This window comes from Chlorocebus sabaeus, chromosome 11, assembly GCF_047675955.1.
Source record: "Chlorocebus sabaeus isolate Y175 chromosome 11, mChlSab1.0.hap1, whole genome shotgun sequence".
NCBI lineage: Eukaryota > Metazoa > Chordata > Mammalia > Primates > Cercopithecidae > Chlorocebus > Chlorocebus sabaeus.
In genome coordinates this window covers 118,330,570-118,352,522 of record NC_132914.1, presented here as the reverse complement: position 1 = coordinate 118,352,522, position 21,953 = coordinate 118,330,570, and the positions used below count along the sequence as shown (strand labels likewise).

General features: G+C 46.0%; 2 pseudogenes; both read left to right on the top strand.

Annotated features, from left to right (window-relative positions):
• The first annotated feature begins 15,172 nt into the window (after positions 1–15,172).
• Positions 15,173–21,005, top strand: LOC103239276 (ataxin-3-like; annotated as a pseudogene).
• Positions 19,187–19,606, top strand: LOC119623360 (ataxin-3-like; annotated as a pseudogene).
• Positions 21,006–21,953: the final 948 nt, after the last annotated feature.

Below are 21,953 nucleotides of genomic sequence, written 5' to 3'. Positions count from 1 at the left end.
ATATGGAGCGGAACTGAAGACAGATCCCTGAAGGACACCAACACCAAGGAGACCAAACTGAGGCAGAGTAAGGAGGAGAGGAAAGCCGGGAGACAGTGAGTCCCCAGAGGCCACAGGATGAACACTTCACAAATAAGGCGGTGGCCAAGGAGATATTAAGAGCGATGATAAAGCTGTGTAATTAAAGCAGCTCTAGTAAGGGAACTGACAGATACATTATTGGAACAGAGTGGAGTCAAGTATTAAACACAAAGATAGGTGCAGGCTGGGTGCGATGGCTCACACCTGTAGTCTCAGCACTTTGGGAGGCCAAGGCAGGATTGCTTGAGCCCGGAAGTTCGGGACCTGCCTGGGCAACATGGCAAAACCCTGTCTCTACAAAAAATAAAAAAATTAGCCAGTTGTGGGAGTGTACAACTGTAGTTCCGGCTTGTCGAAAGGCTGAAGTGGGAGGATCGCTTCACCCCGGAAGGTCAAGGCTGCATTGAGCCAAGGTTATGTTACTGTACTCCAGCCTGAGAGTGAGACTCTGTATGCAATAATGGAAAAAAAGAAAAAAAAAAAAAGAGTAGGAACTTAGTGTGTAATAAAAGCATTTAAATCAGGGGAGAAAGAAATTGCTCCAAATAGGATCTTTAAACAATTGGCTGCTCGTTCAGGGGAGGTCAGAGAAGACAGGAAAATGTACTCAAACTTTACAGATTTACAAAGGTGTGTAACTATTTAAAATGTGATAGAACTGTCATGGGTAAACTGACTCCTTTCCCTACTTTGTATCAGTTGCAAAGAAAGAACACACAAATTGGGGGGTGGGCGGGGGGAAGCCAAGCGGGATTTATTCTTTGGCCGGAGAAGGAGAAAGAATGACCGCTTGCTCCAGAGACACCTCCTCCTCCCCAAGTTGGGGGTAGCTGGGGAATTTTAAGGAGTTAGATATGGGGCAGGGAGGTTTGTATGTTTGTGCAGGGAGGAACTTTAGATGTGCAAATCATAAACAGGTCTCTTCACCGGATGCATGTTTAGAAAATGACAATTTTCTACAAAGATTAGCCAGGTGTGGCGGCACACACCTGTAATCCCAGCTACTCGGGAGGCTGAGACAGGAGAATCACTTGAACCCAGAAGGTGGAGGTTGCAGTGAGCCAAGATTGCACCACTGCACTCCAGCCTGGGCGACAGAGTGAGACTGTCTCAAAAAAAGAAAAAAAAAAACAAAAAAGAAAAAAGAAAATTGCAAATTTCTTCTATGGGTGAGAATTTTAGTATTATAATGACATATTAGTGGTCTAAAGATAACAAGGAGTCCCCGATTCTGGTTTGCTCTGGTTTCCAGCAGCCTTTACCTTCCTCTGATAATTGGCGAAAGGTTCTGAAGCCCCCAGGCCATCTGGAGTGCTTGTAAACAAGCATACCTACAGGTAAAGAGACTGAAAGAAACTGTTTAAGAAACGAAAAGGAGCTTTTGCAGCTATCTACTGCTTAAGAAAATAATGAGTGTTCAGCTGGTTTGCTCCCTCAGCTATTTCTCCAGGACTGCCCCAGCAACAAAGTCGCCAAAAGTGAGCAAAATCAGCCACACAAAATGGGACCTGCAAGTTACCAGTCTGTTTGTGTTGCATACATTTTGCATGAAAGGTAGAAAATGCAAACAAGGATAACTGGATGTCCTTTGAAGTTACTCAACTGATGATAACACCTCACTCTCTTCTCTATGTGGCTGGTGTTCCATTTTTCCTCCCACAGAGGCTGTGAGCATGTCAGTATCCTTGGGGCTTTGCAGCCGTGATACAAGGCTTTTCTTCTCTGTCAGGTGTAGAGAGCCATGTCCCACCATGGAAGCAATGTTCCAGCCATGGCTCACTGTATGGTTTCTTTCTTCATAACTGCCGCAACTAAAACAACATGCCAAAGCAATATTTTTTTCCTCTCTATTTCTCCGGGGCAATTTCTCAGTGAATGTGCCTTTTTAAATTTCTTTTTCCTTTTTTTTTTTTTTGAGATGGAGTCGTCTCACTCTGTTGCCTGGACTGGAGTGTAATGGCATGATCTCTCCTCACTGCAACCTCCGCCTCCTGGGTTCAAGCAATTCTGCTTCAGCCTTCCGAGTAAATGGGATTACAGGCGTGCACCACCACGCCTAGCTAATTTTTTTTGTTGTTGTTGTATTTTTAGTAGGGATGAGGTTTCACCATGTTGGCCAGGCTGATCTTGAACTCCTGACTTCGTGATTCACCTGCCATGGCCTCCCAAAGTGCTGGGATTACAGGTGTGAGCCACTGCACCCTGCCGAATGTACTTTTTTTTTTTTTTTTTAACTCTCTCTTAATTCCTTCTCATCACCTAATTCAGAATTCCTGTAATGGTTGGTCAATAGCCTATTGCCTAGTGATGTCAGAGGGTTAGCAGAAACCCCAGTGCCTTGGTATCCACAAATGTTTTCTTTTAGTTATGCTAAACTGGTGCTGCCTAATAGGGCAGCCACTCACACCTACTTCAATTTAAATTAATTAAAATGAAGTAAAATTTAAAATTCACGTTTTCAGCTGTCCAAGTCATATTTTGATAGCCACATGTAGCTAGTGGCTACCATATTGAACAGCAAAGATATACAGAACTTGCCCAGCAGTATAGAAAGCTCAATTGGACAGTGCTACAACAGTTGTGGGTAAGCAAGGAAGGTAAGGATAGTCCCAATCAGATAGATGGCATCTATTTTGTGTGAAGCCTTGTGTGGTGGCTCACACCTGTAGTCTCAGCTACTTGGGAAGCTGAGGTGGGAGGATCACTTGAGGTCAGGAGTCTGAGACCAGCCTGGGCAACATAACGAAATGAAAATTAAAAAAAAAAATTTCTGTGTGAAATAGGAGGCAGAGTAGTCCCAGCTACTTGGGAGGCTAAGGAGAGAGGATCACCTGAGCCCAGGAGGTCAAGGCTGCAGTAAGCCATGATTGCACCACTGCACCCCAGTCTGGAGAAAGAAAGGGAAGAAAGAGAAAAAGCAATAGGAGGCAGAGGTGCCCGAGAGTGAGAGGGAAGGCAGGTGGGTGGGATGGTGGGATGAGTGTAGAGAAGATTCAAAGGAAAGAAGGAAGGAAAGAAGGAAGGAAGGAGGGAGGGAGGGAGGGAGGGAGGAAGGAAAGAAAGAGAAAGAAGAAAGAAAGAGAGAGAGGGAGGGAGGGAGGCAGGCAGGAAGGGGAGGCAGGGGTGCCTGAGAGTTCGAGGGAAGGCAGGCAGGTGGGAGGTGGGATGAGTGTCGAGAAGATTCAAAATAGTTGCTATGGTGAATGGGAGGAGAGAGCCAACAGGGAAAACAGGAATTCCGGGGTAGTGGTAAGAATTAAAGACCATGAATGTGCTATTGCCAACAGTCTAGGTGACTGAGATTATGCTAGGGGCCTGGGGCCTTCCCACCAACAGGAACCGCCTCCCACCTCCACACTCAGCAACCCACCAGGACTTGCCAACTGGTTCACATAGTTTTAAGATGTGTCATCATTGGTATCTACTATGTTTGTTATGGTGTCGACATGTGTTACTGAGACAGTAACTAGCCAGGCCCAAGATACAGAAGCAGAAGGCGGATTCTATTGCTCTCCCATAGGTCACCCTTCCCTGGGGCTTGCACCCCTGTCAGGTCACAACACGGGGTAGGAAGCTTCTCTTTGTCCCCTAACTCACCTCAGCCACTGGGAATGACTTGGTTCACTCAACTTAATCTGGGTATAACTACCCTACCTTCTTATGAATGCTTGAGGATTTCTTTTAACCTCAAGATCTCTCCTCTGTTCCCCTCTACCCAAGTCAAATACCCATGCTATCCTCCGGAACTTTAAAAAATATCTGTTTCCTAGTCAAGACAGCTGGCCATTTCACATAATAACCCAGGTCTTCTGCAACCCTAAACAAAAACTGGAGATGGATGCCGAAAGGCTCTCCTAATGGTGGATGGGTAGAGAGACGTCTGAGGTTTCTGGAGGACTGAGGACCTATTGTTTTCTCCACCAGTCTAAGCAGAACAGGTATAAAGACAGAATGGAAGGAAATTTACATTGATCCAGGACTGGGCTTTTGCTGCAAGTTGCAAATTATGTTATTTAGGGTGCTTTTGTCTGAAAGTAGCAGAATGCCTGACTCAAGCTGTCTTGAATATGAAATAAATTATTATTTCATGTATTAGGATATCCTGGGGGAAGACACTTCAGATGGGGTTGATTTAGTGGCTTGACAGCATCATCAAGGATCTGGGTTCTTTCTGTCTCTCTGCACTGCCACCCTTGTTGTTGGGTTCATCCTCGGAAGGAAAGATAATCAATTCTTTTGTCTCTTTCATGGGATAATCTTTCCCAGAGTCCTCTTTACCCCACCTCACTCTACCCTCTAGTACTAGAAGTGAGTCACATGACTGTTCCACTTTGATAAGAGACAGGGAATGAGCATGACCGGCGTGGACCAACCGTCTGGGTTGGAATGGATGTGGGGGAGTCGTTCACAACGTCCATGCCTGGGTATAGCAAAGATCAATGAATCTAGGGTGGATGGGAAAGGAATTGGAGGAAGGAGGGTCCTGAGAGGGAGAAAGTGGAAGGGCCAAGGGATTCTAGAGTTCAAAGAACTGCTAAGCTGGAATGATCAAAAGAGCAGAAGGTACAAGTCTGTGATCAGAGAAATGCGAGACTTTAGAGGAAGATTCATTCCAGGAGAAAATGAGGGCCAGTACATGTCCAGGGAGATGGTGGCGAAAGTAGAGTGGAGGTGAAGGTTATTGGAATAAGAAGGGACAGGAGTTGAGGGGCCAGGAGTTCCGCCAGGTCCTGGCTCATTAAAGTCACCAATATGGCAGTAGGAACTGGGGCGAGAAGGATAAGCCAGCTGCCAAAGGCCTCTGAGAGTAAGAGTTGACTAATTGATTGATGAGTAGGCATGAGTAAAGGTTGACTGATTGATTGATGAGTAGGCATAAGTAAAGGTTGATTGATTGATTGATGAGTAGGCATCATCAATGAGAAGGCGCAGAAGGTGGTACAGGCAGATGTCAGGAGCCTCAGCACTTACTGAAGATAGAGGATGACAGATCTGGAAATAGAGGTGCGGATCCTCTGGGAAGGGCTTCAAGAACTGTTAGGGAAGAAAGCCAGGTCTTACTCAGGGCAGGAAGTAGAGGGAACTTTGTATGCAGTGGTCAGGACCTTAAAGATAAAGAGCATGCTCCACTCTTCCTTTTCTCCATCTCACAGGCTGGAATGAGCATCTGTAGGTGAGCCACCTTTGACCCAGAATTTGGGTCATATCCCTACCTGCTATTTGGTAATAGAAGCATGCTTGAAACATGCTTGAAATCCTTCCCACGTGTCCATTAATCCTTAGAGCTTGTCAGTATCAGGGGTGTAGCAGACACTCCTAATTGCCCATTCAAAATCCATTATAGGTATGGCACGGTGGCTCATGCCTGTAATCCTAGCACTTTGGGAGGCTGAGGCAGGAGGATCCCTTGAACCCAGGAGTTTGAGACCAGCCTGGGCAACATAGCGAGACCCCTTTTCTCTACCAAAAATAGAAAAAATAACCAGGTGTGGTGGGCATGAGCCTAGGTCCCAGCTACTCTGGAAGCTGGGTGGCAGTTGCAGGGATCATTTGAGCCCAGGAGGTCGAGGTGAGCCATCATCACGCCACTGCACTCCAGCCTGGAGTGCTGAGACCCTGTCTCAATAAATAAATAAATAATCCATTATATTTTCCTTATTAACAGAATCCCCAATTTTGTTCAGGTTTGAAACCCTTGAGAAAGACAACTTCATCCCCAATTCTGGAGTATTCACGTTAGTCTTATTGTGCTTGTGGGTGACTGGTGGAGGAATGGATATGAAAATGAGTATATGGCTATGAAACATGAGAGGAAACTTGTTGGGGGGCTTCTAAAGAAAGATGTAGGGGCTGGGCACAGTGGCTCACACCTGTAATCTCAGCACTTTGGGAGGCTGAGATGGGAGGATTGCTTGAGATCAGGAGTTCAAGACCAGCCTGGGCAACATGGTAAAACCCATCTACAAAAATGTTAAAAATTAGCCAGGCGTGGGTGGTGCACACTCACAGTCCCAGCTGCTTGGGAGGCTGAGGTGGGAGGGTCACTTGAGCCCAAGAGTCAAGGTTGCACATCACTGTGCTCCAGCCTGGGTGACAGACTGAGATCCCATCAAGGAAGGAAGGAGGGAGGGCAGGAGGGAGGACAGAGGAACCGAAGGAAAGTAGGAAAGAAGCCAGGAAGGAAGGAAGGAGGGAAGGAAAGAAGGAAGGAGTAATCCCTAAGAAACAGACACAAGAAGAGATGGCCTTTCTGAAATGACACGCTCTACATGGTAGAGCAGAATGATGGAAGGAACTTGCTTTGAACTGCTGAGTTCACTAACCCAGGAGCCACTCTACCTTGGGACTCTCTCTTGCTCTTTTTCTCTCTCTCTCTCTGAAATACTATTTAAGCCATTTTAACTGGGCTTTCATTTACTCACAGCCAAAGAATTCTGTGATGATCAGAAGACTGACCACAGCATCCCTGCAGTACCTCCTGCTGGAGGCACCCTGCCTGGGTGCTGGGATCAGTCTCAGATCCAGCACACAATGGGCCACCCACCCTGGCATCTTTCCTGTGGTGTCCGTTCCCTGGCATCTTCCTGGTCATCGACAGGTCCTGGAATAAGGTACTGGAATGTGGCTCAGGTGTCTACTACCTTATAGACCCAAAGCTTCAATTCCCTTCCATTTTCTCATTCCCCTTGAGAGTTCTGGCAGCTTCTCCTTTAGTCCAACTAACACAGAAGAGATACTCTCATTCAAATAATGGGGGGGGTTGACTGCCTCTAACTAGCTCCTTCCCTCCCTCCCTCCCTCCCTTCCTTCCTCCCTTCCTCCTTCCCCCTTCTCTCTCTCTCTTTCTTTTTTGAGACAAGATCTTGCTTTGTCATCCAGGTTAGAATGCAGTGGCATCATCATAGGTCACTGCAGCCTAGACCTCTAGGGCTCAAGCGATCCTCCTGCCTCAGCCTCGCAGTAGCTGGGACTATAGGCGTACACCCCCACACTGGGCTACTTTTTGTATTTTTGGGAGAGATGGGGTTCCATCATGTTGCTCGGCTCAAGAAATTTGTCTGCCTCAGCCTCCCAAAGTGCTGGGATTGTAGGTGTGAGCCACTGCGTCTGGCTCAGAATTTCATTTCTTTTAAAGGCTGAATAATATTCTGCTGTACAGATATTCTACATTTTGTTTATCTATTAATCTGTTGATGAACATTTAGTTTCTTTCCACTTTTTTGGCTACTGTAGATAATGCTGGTATAAACATGGTTCTACAGATTCCTGTTCATGTTCCTGCTTTCAATTCTTTGAGGGGATATAGCCTGTAGTAGAATTGCTGGGTCGTGTGGTAATTCTGTGTTTAAGTTTTTGAGGAAACAAGTTTTGTTTTTTCTTTCTCCTTCTTTTAACACAAAGAGCACTTCCCCTGTGTTTTTATGTAATCTCCCAGGATAGCCACATGTGCCTGACAGCATCTCCTTTTTAACCCAAAAGCTAAATACATCACCCTTGGAAGGGGAGATATCTTCCTTGTATCAGCGAGTCACCGCCTCTCTTGCTAAAGCAGAAATAAAAATTATTAATTTAATTCCCGCTGGGCGCGGTGGCTCACGCCTGTAATCCCAGCATTTTGGGAGGCCAAGGCAGGCGGATCATCTGAGGTCAGGGGTTCGAGACCAGCCTGGCCAACATGGTGAAATCCCGTCTCTACTAAAAATACAAAAAATAACTGGGCAGGGTGGTAGACACCTGTAGTCCCAGCTACTCAGAAGGCTGAGGCAGGGGGATCACTTGAATCTGGGAGGTGGAGGTCGCAGTGAGCTGAGATCGCGCCACTGTACTCCAGCCTGGGGAATGAATGACACTCTGTCTTAAAAAAATTAAAATTAAAATTAAAATGTAATTCCAACAGTGCGTTTTGCTACAGAGGATAGAGAGGGGAAGCAGAATACAGTTATGCTGGATAGTTGGACATTTAGGACATGAGACAAAAAACAGAAGCAGAGAGACTGAGAGAAGGAAGAGAGGAGCTGAGTTATGGCGCTTTGGTGTGAAGACCACCAGCCCCAGGACTCCCCCGAGTGATCCACAATAGAGAGTTCCTCCCTAGTCCTGGACTCCAGGAGGCCTGACTCATTTACAACGTGTCTTCTTGTTTTCTACGAGATCTTGTCTTCCATATTTCTCCCTGAGCATCCGCATAAGAAGCCCTAAGTATGTAATTTTTCAAACGAACACAACTAAAACACAGTCTCATTCCTTGGTCCCCACCAAACTGACAGCACCTTCGTGTCAATGACATTGACTCACTTGGGCCCACTCTCTTGAGCCAGTGACATGGCACTCATCAGAGTAGTCGTCTCAATCCAGCTACAGAGCTCCAAGCCAAATGGAGAAGCCAATGGAATGGGTGGGAACCAGGATTGTCATGAGGCTGGAGAATGGAGATGGTGACATGGGATAAAGCAGGTACAGCAAGCAGGATGTGAGGGCCAGAGCCAAGGGGCCTGCAGGTCAGGAGGATGAGCTCAGGATCGCTGGCAGCCCCGGGAAGAAGGGGTAGGGAGGGCACCTCGGCCCTAGGTTGGCTCTGAGTTGCCTACCTTGGCTCCTTCCTGCAGGTGGGTAACCTGCAGGAAGAGGAGAGGGGATGGTGATAGCCGGGCCTGGTGGCAGGTGCCTTTAATCCCAGCTACTTGGGAGGCTGAGGCAGAGAATTGCTTGAACCCAGGAGGCTGAGGTTACAGTGAGCCGAGATTGTGCCACTGCACTCCAGGCTGGGCAACAGAGCGAGACTCCATCTCAAAAAAAAAAAAAAATGTTGAATATTGGATTATTGAACGTTGGCATAGAGGAGCCACTGTCCTTGTCTTCTAAGAGCTTATATCCTATTATTATTTTATTATTATTAACATATCATTATTAATAGCTGCAGTTCACTGAACATTATTACGTACCAGGCATGGTGCTTGTAATTAGTCATCTCACTGAATTCCCTTAAAGAAAATTAGATAGTCAGAGACCTTTCTTCATGGATCACAACCCCAGGGGCATGTGGGATTTCAGAGATGTGTTTTGGGGAAAGAGGTATAATTATTCAACTTTCAGTTAATTAGCCACTTAGAGAAACTAAGTGGTAGGTGGGGTTGTAAAGGAAGACAAAGAACTGGGCAGGCAGATGCTAAGTGGGAGACTGTTCCAGGCGAAAGAGAAATGGGGGTGGGTATGAAATAAAGTGAGCGAGAGAGAGAGCAGGAGAGAGCGCCAAGGGAAATTTGGTTTGACTGAATAAAAAGGCCAGTGAAAAGAGGGAGTTTTGGTAAGAGCTGTGCCGTGGGCAGCGAGAAGCACAGAGATCTTGGGAGGCTGAGACGGGAAGATCACTTGAGCCAACAGTTTATTTGTAAAGATGAGGTTTCACTATGTTGCCCAGGCTGGTCTCAAACTCCTGGGCTCAAGCAATCCTTCCATCTCGGCCTCCCAGGGTGGCAGGATTATAAGCGTGAGCCACCAGACCCAACCCCAGCTCTGCCATCTCTATGGTGTTACTCTCATGAGCATGATCCAAATGGTTCCCACCAGAACTGAATTCTAAAAACGCTGGAAGCACTTTGGGAGGCTGAGGCAGGTGGCTCACCTGAGGTCAGGAGTTCGAGGCCCACCTGGCCTACATGGTGAAACCCTGTCTTTACTAAAAATACAAAAAATTAGCCGGGCATGGTGGTGCGTGCCTGTAATCCCAGCTACCTGGGAAGCTGAAGCAGGAGAATCGCTTGAACCTGGGAGGCAGAGGTTGCAGTGAGCCGAGATCGCACCACTACACTCCAGCCTGGGTGACAGAGCAAGACTCCGTTTCAAAAAATAAATAAATAGGCTGGGCGCTGTGTCTCACGCCTGTAATCCCAACACTTTGGGAGGCCAAGGCGGACGGATCACAAGGTCAGGAGATCAAAATCATCCTGGCTAACATAGTGAAACTTCATCTCTACTAAAAATACAAAAAAAAGTTAGCCAGGTGTGGTGGCAGGTGCCTGTAGTCCCAGCTACTCGGGAGGCTGAGGCAGAAGAATGGTGTAAGCCCGGGAGGCGGAGCTTGCAGTGCACTGAGATTGCATCACTGCACTCCAGCCTGGGCGAAAGTGCGAGACTCCGTCTCAAAAAAAATCAAAAAACAAAACAAAACGAAACAAAAATAATAAATAAATAAAAATAAAAAATAAAAAGCCTGAGAAGGCGGGAAGGAGAAAGGTAGGGCGTGGTCCTCCCTTGAAGGATGTGATCTGTCACTGCCACTTGCAGGTCATTGGCCAGAGCGTAATCACGCGGTCACACCTACCTGCAGTAGAAGGTGGGAAATGCAGCCCTTATTCTGCGGACCATGTTCCCCACCGAAAATCAGGATCCAGATATTGAAGACAACCAAGAATTCCTGCCATTAACACCCATGGAACAGTCCTCTGACCTGGCCTGAATGAGTAGCCTGTCCTACACATGCAAGGAGATCTTTGGGTTCCCAGGGGATCTGAGCAGCTCTGAGGCATATAATATAGCCCAGCCAGGAAAAAGCTCCCAAAAGAGAATTTATTTGTCCAGGAATGTACAGGCAAAAAATGACCATTCTGTGTTTTTCCATGGGATAGAGGCCCGACCAACCTCATGTGGTTTGTTCCGTCCAGCTCCGCACTGACAGAGGCTGGTGGGGGCTGGGGGAGGGTCTGAAAGTCCAGGGGTCTCAGGTATGAACTATTGCTCTGATCAGCTGCTAGGCTGTGTCCTGTGGGCATGTGCTGGGTTCCTACATGACCCAGAGGTCACTGATTTCACAAGATCTGCAAACAATCCAATATTCAAATATTTAACTATAGCAGAGATTGATAGATTTTTCTATCATGCCCAACTTCCCCCTCTAGCTGAATCTGAAATCAACAGACCTTCATCTCCGTAGCTGTGGCTTATTGGACCATTCCCTGATTCACCAGCTGAAAGAGAGTCATGCTCTCTTCTGAGGCTCCATCATACCTGGAATAGACATCTCTTGTAGGACCATGCTTCCTATGTTCTCAGTTGATATGGCCCAGGTCGAGCTGTCCCCTTCCACAAGTTGCAGGGGCGGGTCCAGGACTCAGTCCTAGATAATCAAAGCATGATTTTCCCCTGGCTACTGTGCTTTGTTCAAGAGCAGGCACATGATTCAGGTTGGTCTAACACAAGTTCTGGAATTTTGGCTAAAATCATTGAAAAAGTGTTGCTCTTTGAGTTGGAGTTGCTAAGCTGGCAGGATATAAGCCTAAAGTTCTTGGTGTCCATCATGCCAGCAGGGAATTAAGTTGACTCAGAAAAAACCAGAGGGAAATGATGGAGGAATTTCTGATAACATCATTTGGACACCCTGATCAAGCCATACCTGAAACCTCAACTAGATTTAGGAACCAATAACCTCCCTTTATTGCTTAAGCTAATTGGAGCAGGCACACCTAACACTTTTGACCAAGAGTCTTGGATAATCTAGCATCTCTGTGTCCCTTCATAATGTGGCTTCTCATTTTGTATCTGATGTTGCAATTATTCCTAAGCACATTTAATGCATCCTCCTTGGCTCTGAGAATTTTTTTTTTTTTTTTTTTTTGATGGAGTCTATCTCTGTCGCCCAGGTTGGAGTGCAGTGGTGCGATCTCAGCTCACTGCAACCTCCACCTACTGGGTGCAAGTGATTCTTCTGCCTCAGCCTCCCGAATAGCTGGGACTACAGGTGCGTGCCACCATGCCTGGCTAATTTTAATATTTTTAGTAGAAACAGGGTTTCACCATGTTAGCCAGGCTGGTCTCAAACTCCTGACCTCAAGTGATCTACCCTCCTCAGCCTCCCAAAGTGCTGGGATTACAGGCATGAACCGTTGCCCCCAGCCAGCTATGAGATATTGAAACCAGAATTCCTCCTAGGTGCCAGGTACAACTCAGGTGTTTGGGGAATGCTTGGTGAATAAGTGGATGGATCGATGGATGGATGGACTGATGGATGGAAATAATTAAGATAATACACGTCCCTCTGGAATATCAGACCCTCAAATTGCAGCCTATGCTTCTCCAGGCCTTCCTCAGAATCCTTGCCTTCCCTTGCCCCATTGTTGTGTTCATTCACTGAGGTAATAAATGTTTATTGATCACTAAAATGTGTGAGGCTCTGTGCCAGGGAGTATGTGGCACAGTGGTGCGGCACCCGGGCTCTGGAGTCATATGGACCTGGATTTGAACCCCAGCTCTGCCCCTTCATCTTGGTGTGACCCTGGACAACTTGCTTAACATCTCTGAACCTTGATTTCTTCATCTGTAAAATGAACATTAGTGGTATTTTGCCCATATAGTTGTTGTGAGACTAACCAAGATAAAATGATCCCTTACTATGTGCTGTTTACAAATGTTAGCTGTAATTATGCTTTTGCTTTCCAATTTAACTAGTCAGGTAGGTAGGTAAGTAGCGGGAGAGAGAGAGAGGAAGAGAAGGAGGAAACAGCAAAAATAAATGCATTTTTTTCTCTGATAATTTGTGGAAAATATACTGTCTAGACCAGTAGTTCTCAACTAGGGGTGACTGTGTGCCCCAAGGACGTTTGGCAATGTCTGGACACATCTGAGTTGTCATGACTGAGGGAGTGCTACTAGCATCTGCAGCCAGGGATGCTGCTAATAAACAGGACAACCCCCATGACAAAGAAATGTCTGGTCCCAATGTGCACAGTAGCCAGGCAGAGTGGCTCACACCTGTAATCCCAGCACTTTAGGAGGCCGAGGCAGGAGGATAGCTTGGGCTCAGGAGTTCAAGACCAGCTTAAGCAATATAGGGAGACCCTGTCTCTACAAAAAAATAAGCCAGGCATGGTGGCGTGTGCCTGTAGTAGCAGCTACTTGAGAGGCTGAGGCGGAAGGATTGCTTCAGCCCAGTAGATTGAGGCTACAGCGAGCTGTGATTGTACCGCTGCACTCCAGCCTGGGCCATAGAGTGAAACCCTGTCTCAAAAACAATAACAACAAAAACAAAAAACAAAAGTATCCACAGTGCCTAGGCTGAGGAATCCTGGTCTGTAATGCATTGACATCTCTGATATTAAGGGCCACAGTGCAAGGTGCAGTGTCTGGCACATAGTAGGTGCTCAATGAATGTTTGACAACCACATGAATGAATGAATGAATCAATCACAGAATGAATGAATGATTATCTAGTTCATTTGTCATTTGGCTGAGTGCCTGGGACAGGGCTGCATCCGAGCAACTGTTCAGTAAATAGGTATGGACAGGTTCCTGCAAATGTCCCCCTCTGAAGCAGCTGGGGAGTGAGGTCCTGGCAGGGTAACACCCGGCCTCACAGCTGTGATTCCAGGTCATGATAAATTGCTGTGGGAGGCCACAGAGCAGACAGCTCATCACACATTGTGATGGATTCATTGTCTTCTCTCGTGGCCCCCTTTATCTCAAACCCTCAGCAGAGGAGGGTTGAAAGGGGCTGAGCTGAGCGAGGACCTGTGGATTCTGCTCTTCAGGAAAAGGAGGGAAAATGAGCCCAGACAGGATCATCGTTAACTGGCTCCAAGGTCAAGAGCCTGTTAGAATGTTAGAATTAGAGATGGGGGCAGGGATGGCGGCGGGACTCTCTTCATCACCACAACCTGTCTAATTCATTTATTTAACAAATATTTATTGAGTACCAGAGACTCTTCAGGCATATATGAGTTAACAAAACAGATGAAATTCCTACCCTGTTGGAATTTACATTTTAAAGAAGCAGGATGAACAATGGACACATAGGTTGGACATACTGTATTTGAGGGGTCTTGTGCACTAGGAGAAAAATCAGGTAGGGAGGGAAGATAAGGATGTTTGGAGTTGAGTTTTTCCATTGAGGTGAAATTCACATACCATGAAATTAATCATTTAAAAGTGAACAATTGGCCGGCGTGGTGGCTTAGGCCTGTAATCCCAATACTTCGGGAGGCTGAGGCAGGAGGATCACTTGATCCCAGGAGTTGGAGACCAACCTGGGCAACATGACAAGACCCCATCTCTACTTTTTTTAAGTGAACAATTGAGCGGCATTTAGTTCATTCACAATGTTATGTAACCACTATTTCTGTCTAGTTCCAGAACATTCTCATCACCCCAAAAGGAAACCCCATACCCATTAAAGAGTCCCTCTCCATTCCCTCTTCCTCCGGCCCCTGGTAACCACTGCTTTTCTTTCTCTGTATGGATTTGTCTGTCTTTGGGTATTTCACATAAATGGCATCATACACTATGTGGCCTTTTGTGACTAGCTCCATTCACAAGAAGCTCACCTTGTTTTCAAGGTTCATTCATGTGGTGGCATGTGCCTTTCATTTTACTCATGGCTGAGTAAAATTGAATTGCGTGGATAGACCACATCTTGTTAATCCATTCGTCTGTTTAGGGACATCAGGGTTGTTGCCATCTTTGGCTATTGTGAACAGTGCTGCTGTGAACATTCAGGTTACAAGTATCTGTTTGAGGCCGGGCACGGTGGCTCACCCCAGCAGTCCTAGCACTTTGGGAGGCTGGGACGGGTGGATCACTTGAGGTCAGGAGTTCGAGACCAGCCTGGTCAACACGGTGAAACCCCATCTCTACTAAAAATAAAAATAAAAGTGGTACCTGTTTGAGTCCCTGTTTTCAATTCTTTGGGGGTAGAAACCTAAAAGTGGAACTGCTGGGTGTATGGTAATTCTGTTTAACTTTTTTAGGAATGGCCAGTTTTCCACAGCAGCAGCACCATTTTACACTCCTATCAGTAATATGCAAATGTTCCGATTTCTTCATCTCCTCACCAATATTTGTTATTTTCCATTTTTAAAATAACAGTCATCCTAGTGATAGGAAGCCGTGTGTCCTGTGGTTTTGATCTGTTTCCCTAATGCACATCATTACGTGGTGAGCCTATTTTCATGTGCCCACTGCTCATCTGTGTATATCTTCTTAGATCGTCCTTTGCTCACTTTTGACTCCGGTCATCTGTCCTTTTGTTAATGAGTTAAAAGCATGGATAGACCACATTGAAATCATTAATTAATTATTTTTATTTTAATTTATTTTTATTTTTTATTTTTTTTGAGACAGTCTCACTCTGTCACCCAGGCTGGAGTGCAGTGGCACAATCTTGGCTCACTGCAAGCTCCACCTCTCAGATTCAAGTGATTCTCCTGCCTCAGCCTCCCAACTAGCTGGGACTACAGGCACCCACCACCACGCCTGCCTAATTTTTGTATTTTTAAGTAGATACGGGGTTTCACCCTATTGGCTAGGCTGGTCTTGAACTCCTGACCTCGTGATCCTCCCCTGTTGGCCTCCCAAAGTGCTGGGATTACAGGCGTGAGCCACCGCACCTGGTCTTTATTTTTATTTTTTGTGACAAGGTCTTGCTCTGTCACCCAGGCTGGAGTGCAGTGGTGCAATCACAGCTCACTGCAGCCTCAACCTCCTTGGCTCAAGCGATCCTCCCACCTCAGCCTCTTGTGTAGCTGGGACCACAGGCGCACACTTCCACACCAGGCTAATTTTTGTATTTTCTACAGAGACTGGGTTTCACTATGTTGCCCAGGCTGTTCTTGAACTCCTGGGCTCAAGTGTCCTCCTGCCTCACCCTCCCACAGCTCTGGGATTACAGGTGTGAGCCATGATGCCCAACCTGAATTTTTATGTAGGGTGATCAGAAAAGACCTCCCTAAGATGACAACTTTTTTTTTCTTTTGAGACGGAGTCTCGATCTGTTGCCCAGGTTGGAGTGCAGTGACGCAATCTCAGCTCACTGCAAACTCTGCGTCCCGGGTTCACACAATTCTCCTGCCTCAGCCTCCCGAGTAGCTGGGACTACAGGCGCCCACCACCATGCCTGGCTAATTTTTTGTATTTTTAGTAGAGACGGGGTTTCACCGTGTTAGCCAGGATGGTCTCGATCTCCTGACCTCGTGATCCACCCGCCTCGGCCTCCCGAAGTACTGGGATTACAGGCGTGAACCACCACGCCCGGCCAGATGATGACTTTTAAGTGAAGACCTTAAGAAGGTGATGGGGGATGCCAAGGGGATATCTGAGAAGAGCATTCCAGGCTGAGAGGATGCCAGATGCAAAGACCCTGAGGTAAGTCACTTTCATTTGTCTGTAACTTGGTTTTCCTGTCTGCAAATGGGGAGGAATAAAACCATGAAGCATCACATCAAATGTTGGCAAATTATCAACACCTGGGCTTGCCCACGGCTCTTGCTCTTAAGCAAGATACTTAATGTCTCAGAGCTTCCATTTGCTCACCTGTAAAATGGTGATAATAATTGTACCAACCTGACAGTGTTATCAAATTAAAAGAAATATGGTTTGCCAGGGCTTGGCACACAGTAGTGTTCAGAAATGCAGGGTTTGAACGCAGACCAGGAGGACTTCCAGTCCTGAGGGGTGATCATGGCTCACTGCAGCCTTGACCTCCCAGGCTCAGGTGATCCTCCCACCTCAGCCCCTCCAGTAGCTGAGACTACAGGCATGTGCCACCATGCCCAGCTAATTTTTGTATGTTTTGTAGAGACGGGTTTCACCATGTTGCCTAGGCTGGTCTCAAACTCTTAGGCTCAAGTGATGTGCCTGCCTTGTCCTCCCCAAGTGCTAGGATTACAGGTGTGAGCCACTGTGCCTCCCTCCCTCCCTCCCTCCCTCCCTCCCTCCCTCCCTCCCTTCCTTCCTTCCTTCCTTCCTTCCTTCCTTCCTTCCTTCCTTCCTTCCTTCCCTCCTTCCTTCCTTCCTTCCTTCCCTCTTTCCTTCCTTCCTTCCCTCCCTCCTTCCTTTCTTTTTCTTGAGTTAGACTCTCACTCTGTCTCCCAGGCTGGAGTGCAGTGGCACAATCATGGCTCACTGCAGCCTTGAACTCCTCGATTCAAGCAATCCTCCTGCCTCAGTCTCCCAAGTTGGGATTACAGGCATGAGCCACTGCACCCAGCTCAGTTCCCCTCATTTCTAGGGGAGAGTCTGAAGGGTTTCATGGTATGGGGGCCTGTGGTCCATCCTGACTGCTACCTTGTACATACACGTGTCTGCCCAGCAAATACCATTCAGGGAAATAAAAAAACACAAGATCTCTCTTTTTCAACACAAGTTACCATGGTGTTTTGCTTTGTCTTGTTTTTTGGTGGCAAATAGATTGTGGGCCTTGGGGTCTCAAGTGAGTGCTCAGATCCCAGCTTCCGAGAAATTCCAGTCAGCTATTTAAAATGCCGAGCAGAGCCTGGTGAGAGTGAAACCACAATCCACTAGTTTCCAGCCCTTATTTTCCTCCCTCTAGAAAGAACTAGGAATCAGGAATCTCAAATTCGAGCCATCACTTTGTCCAAAGCTAACTCTGTGACCTTGAGCAAGTCCCTTCCCCTCTCTGCCTCAGTTTCCCAGGAATCCCTCTGTAAAGACCTTTCCCTCTGTAACCATGGTGGTGCTGCCACTGACCAGCAGAGGGCAGTGTTGCACCAACATTCTCTATGGATCTGCGTTACTTTTGCCTGACGTTGGACAGGAACATTGAAATCATTAATTAGTGGTCTATGTCATTCTCTTTTTCAAAAAGCCTTATTTTATCCTCAGTGCATAGTCAGAACAAGGTCTTGCCACAGTGTACAGATGAGGAAGCAGAGCCTCAGAAGCATAAGAAACTTAATTACTGGTAATTTTAGTCATAACACATCCTAAATTTAGACTCTCAGAATGGTATGAACGCATTGCTGTATGTCTGAGCAGCAAAGCACTGGTAATCCATTACCTGCTTTATGCATCATGAAGCACTTTCTGATCCTCAATATCGACAATTCTTGTCTTATTCTCCTCCAGTTTGTAAATGAGCAAACTGTGGCTTCTAGAGGCTGTATCATTTGGCTTAGCTTTTTTTTTTAGAGACAAGGTCTCGCTATGTTGCCCAGGATGGCCTCAAACTCCTGGCTTCAAGTGATCCTCCCACCTCAGCCTCCCAAGTAGCTGGGATTACAGGTGTGAGCCATTGCACTCGGCACCAGCATATTCACAGTCAGTTCCATCTTAGAGGCTGTTTGGTGGACTCCCAGAAATATTAGCTTAAAAATGGCAGAGCCTGGCGTTTTGCAGTTTTTATGTGATGAAATGTACTGAGTTCTCATACAAATATTGCTCCTTGTTTTGCAAAAGAAATTAGGCCTCTTTCCCCGTCTCAGCAGCTGACCCGTTATTAGCAATCCCCTAGGGAACTGGAATAGCTTTAGATCAACAGTGGTTCTCAAAAGAGACTATCAAATGGCACACTCGTCCCCAGCTCCAGATTCCGATATCCACACCCCAAACATCCAATCACTGCTTTTCATAGTCTTTTGATGTTTTTTGTTTTTGGTTTCTAGTGTTTTTTTGAGACAAAGTCTGGCTCTGTTGCCCAGGCTGGAGTGCAGTGGTGCCATCTCGGCTCACTGCAACCTCCACCTCCCAGGTTCAAGCGATTCTCCTGCCTCAACCTCCCACCATACCTAGATAACTTTTGTAATTTAAATAGAGGGGGGGTTTCACCATGTAGGCCAGTCTGGTCTCAAACTCTTTTTTTTTTTTTTTTTTTTTTTTTGACAGAGTCTCACTTTGTTTACCGACCCAGAGTGCAGTGGTGTGATCTCGGCTCACTGCAACCTTTACCTCCCAGGTTCAAGCAATTCTCTGGCCTCAGCCTCCTGAGTAGCTGGGATAACAGGTGCACACCACCTTGCCTGGCTAATTTTTATATTTTTAATATAGATGGGGTTTTACCATGTTGGCTAGGTTGGTCTCGAACTCCTGACCTCAAGTGATCCACCCACCTTGGTCTCCCAAAGTGCTGGGATTACAGGCATGAGCCACCACGCCCAGCCTAAGTTTTTGTATTTTTAGTAAAGACGGGGTTTTGCCATGTTGGCCAGGCTGGTCTCGAACTGTTATTCTCAAGTGATCCACCTGCCTCGGCCTCCCAAAGTGTTGGGATTACAGGTGTGAGCCACCGTGCGTGGCCTTCTGCTTGATCAATTCTGCTATTTAGACTCTGATGCAGGGACAGGGGGTGGAGCTGGAGGGAGTGGTTCGGCGTGGGAGCCGTTGGCTCCAGACAAATAAACATGGAGTCCATCTTCCACAAGAAACAAGAAGGCTCACTTTCTGCTCAACATTGCCTGAATAATTTATTGCAAGGAGAATATTTTAGCCCTGTGGAATTATCCTCAATTGCACATCAGCTGGATGAGGAGGAGAGGATGAGAATGGCAGAAGGAGGAGTTACTAGTGAAGATTAGCATGTTTTTACAGCAGCCTTCTGGAAATATGGATGACAGTGGTTTTTTCTCTATTCAGGTTATAAGCAATGCCTTGAAAGTTTGGGGTTTAGTACTAATCCTGTTCAACAGTCCAGAGTATCAGAGGCTCAGGATTGATCCTATAAATGAAAGATCATTTATATGCAACTATAAGGAACACTGGTTTACAGTTAGAAAATTAGGAAAACAGTGGTTTAACTTGAATCTCTCTTGACAGGTCCAGAATTAGTATCAGATACATATCTTGCACTTTTCTTGGCTCAATTACAACAGGAAGGTTATTCTGTGTTTGTTGTTAAGGGTGACCTGCTGGATTGCGAAGCTGACCAACTCCTGCAGATGATCAGGGTCCAACAGATGCACCGACCAAAACCTATTGGAGAAGAATTAGCACAACTGAAAGAGCAAAGAGTCCATAAAACAGACCTGGAACGAGTGTTAGAAGCAAATGATGGCTCAGCAAAGTTAGACGAAGATGAGGAGGATTTGCAGAGGGCTCTGGCACTAAGTCGCCAGGAAATTGACATGGAAGATGAGGAAGCAGATCTCCGCAGGGCTATTCAGCTAAGTATGCCAGTTCCAGAAATAGATCTCAAGATATTCCACGGACATCAGGTACAAATCTTACTTCAGAAGAGCTTTGGAAGAGACGAGAAGCCTACTTTGAAAAACAGCAGCAAAAGCAGCAACAGCAGAAGCAGCAGCAGCAGCAGGAGCAGCAGGGAGACCTATCAGGACAGAGTTCACATCCATGTGAAAGGCCAACCACCAGTTCAGGAGCACCTGGGAGTGATCTAGGTGATGCTGTGGGTGAAGAAGACATGCTTCAGGCAGCTGTGACCATGTCTTTAGAAACGGTCAGAAATGATTTGAAAACAGAAGGGAAAAAAATAATACCTTTAAAAAATAATTTAGATATTCATACTTTCCAACCTTATTCTGTGTGATTACAGCATAGGGTCCACTTTGGTAATGTGTCAAAGAGATGAGGAAATAAGACTTTTAGTAGTTTGCAAACAAAATGATGAGAAAGTGGAACAATGTGTCAGTTGTAGGACTAAATAATGATCTTCCAAATATTAGCCAAAGAGGCATTCAGCAATTAAAGACATTTAAAATAGTTTTCTAAATGTTTCTTTTTCTTTTTTGAGTGTGCAATATCTAACATGTCTAAAATTAGGGCATTTTTCTTGGATCTTTTTGCAGACCAGCTAATTAGCTCTTGCCTCAGGCTCTTTCCATATAGTTAGTTTTCTTTTTCTCTCTTGTAGATAATTTGGCTGACATCATCTAATAGTGGCTTTCATTTCTTATTAACCAAATTAACCTTTCAGGAAAGTATCTCTAGTCTGTATTGATAATAGTAATGGTTCTAGAAGGATAAACAGTTCTCCCTTCAACTGTATACTGTGTGCTCCAGTGTTTTCTTGTGTTATTTTCTCCGATCACAACTTTTCTGCGACCTGGTTTTCATTATTTTTCCTCCATTCTTTGGGAAGATGGTAATCTTTTCTGAGGTCTAGCGTTTTAAGCCCTACGATGGGATCATTATTTCATGACTGGTGCATTCCTAAACTCTGAAATCAGCCCTGCACAAGTACTTGAGAATAAATGAGCGTTAAAAAAAAAAAAAAAAAAAAAAAAAGACTCTGATGCATTCTTCAGTATGTCAATTTCATTTTCAACTCCAGAATTTCTGCTTGACTCTTTTTAATTATTTCTATCTCCTTGTTACATTCATCTGATGGAAAATCTGAATTCCTTCTCTGTGTTGTCTTGAATTTCTTTGAGTTTCCTCAATACAGCTCTTTCAAATTGGCTACCTGAAAGGTTGCCTATTTCTGTTTCTGCGGGGTTGGTCCCTGGTGCCTTATTCAGTTTGGTGAGGTCATGTTTTCCTGTGTGGTGTTGATGCTTATAGATATTCATCAGTGTCTGAGCAGTGAAGAGTTAGGCATTTATTGTAGTCTTCACAGTCTAGGCTTGTTTGTGCCTGTGATTCTTGGGAAGGCTTTCCAGGTATTCAAAGGGACTTGAACCCCAAACCCAATAACACTGTGGTTCTTGCGGACTCCTAAAGGTACCACCTTAGTGGTCCTGGATAAGATTCGGAAGAATTCTCTGCATTACCAGGCAGAGGTTCTTGTTCTTTTCCCTTACTTTCTTTCAAACAAATGGAGTCTCTCCCTCTCTTTCTGAGCTAGGCCTCTTGGAACTGGGGGTGGAAGGACACAAGAACCCCTGTGGCCATCACCACCGGGACTGCATTGGTTCAGACCTGAAGCAGCCCAACACTGGGTCTCACCTAAGGTCTGCTAGAAATGCTACCTGGCCACCACCTGAGTTCACTCAAGGGCCTGGGGCTCTACAATCAGCAAATGGCAAACCCAGCCAGGGTATTGTCGCTCCCTTCAGGGCAGTGAGTTCCCCTAGGCTCTGGGTGGGTCCACAGATGCTGTCTGGGAGCCAGGGATTGAAGTCATAAACCATTCTATAGATGTACTAAGATAGAATAGAATTCTACAGATGTACTATTCCACTGCAGGTAAGCTGGCA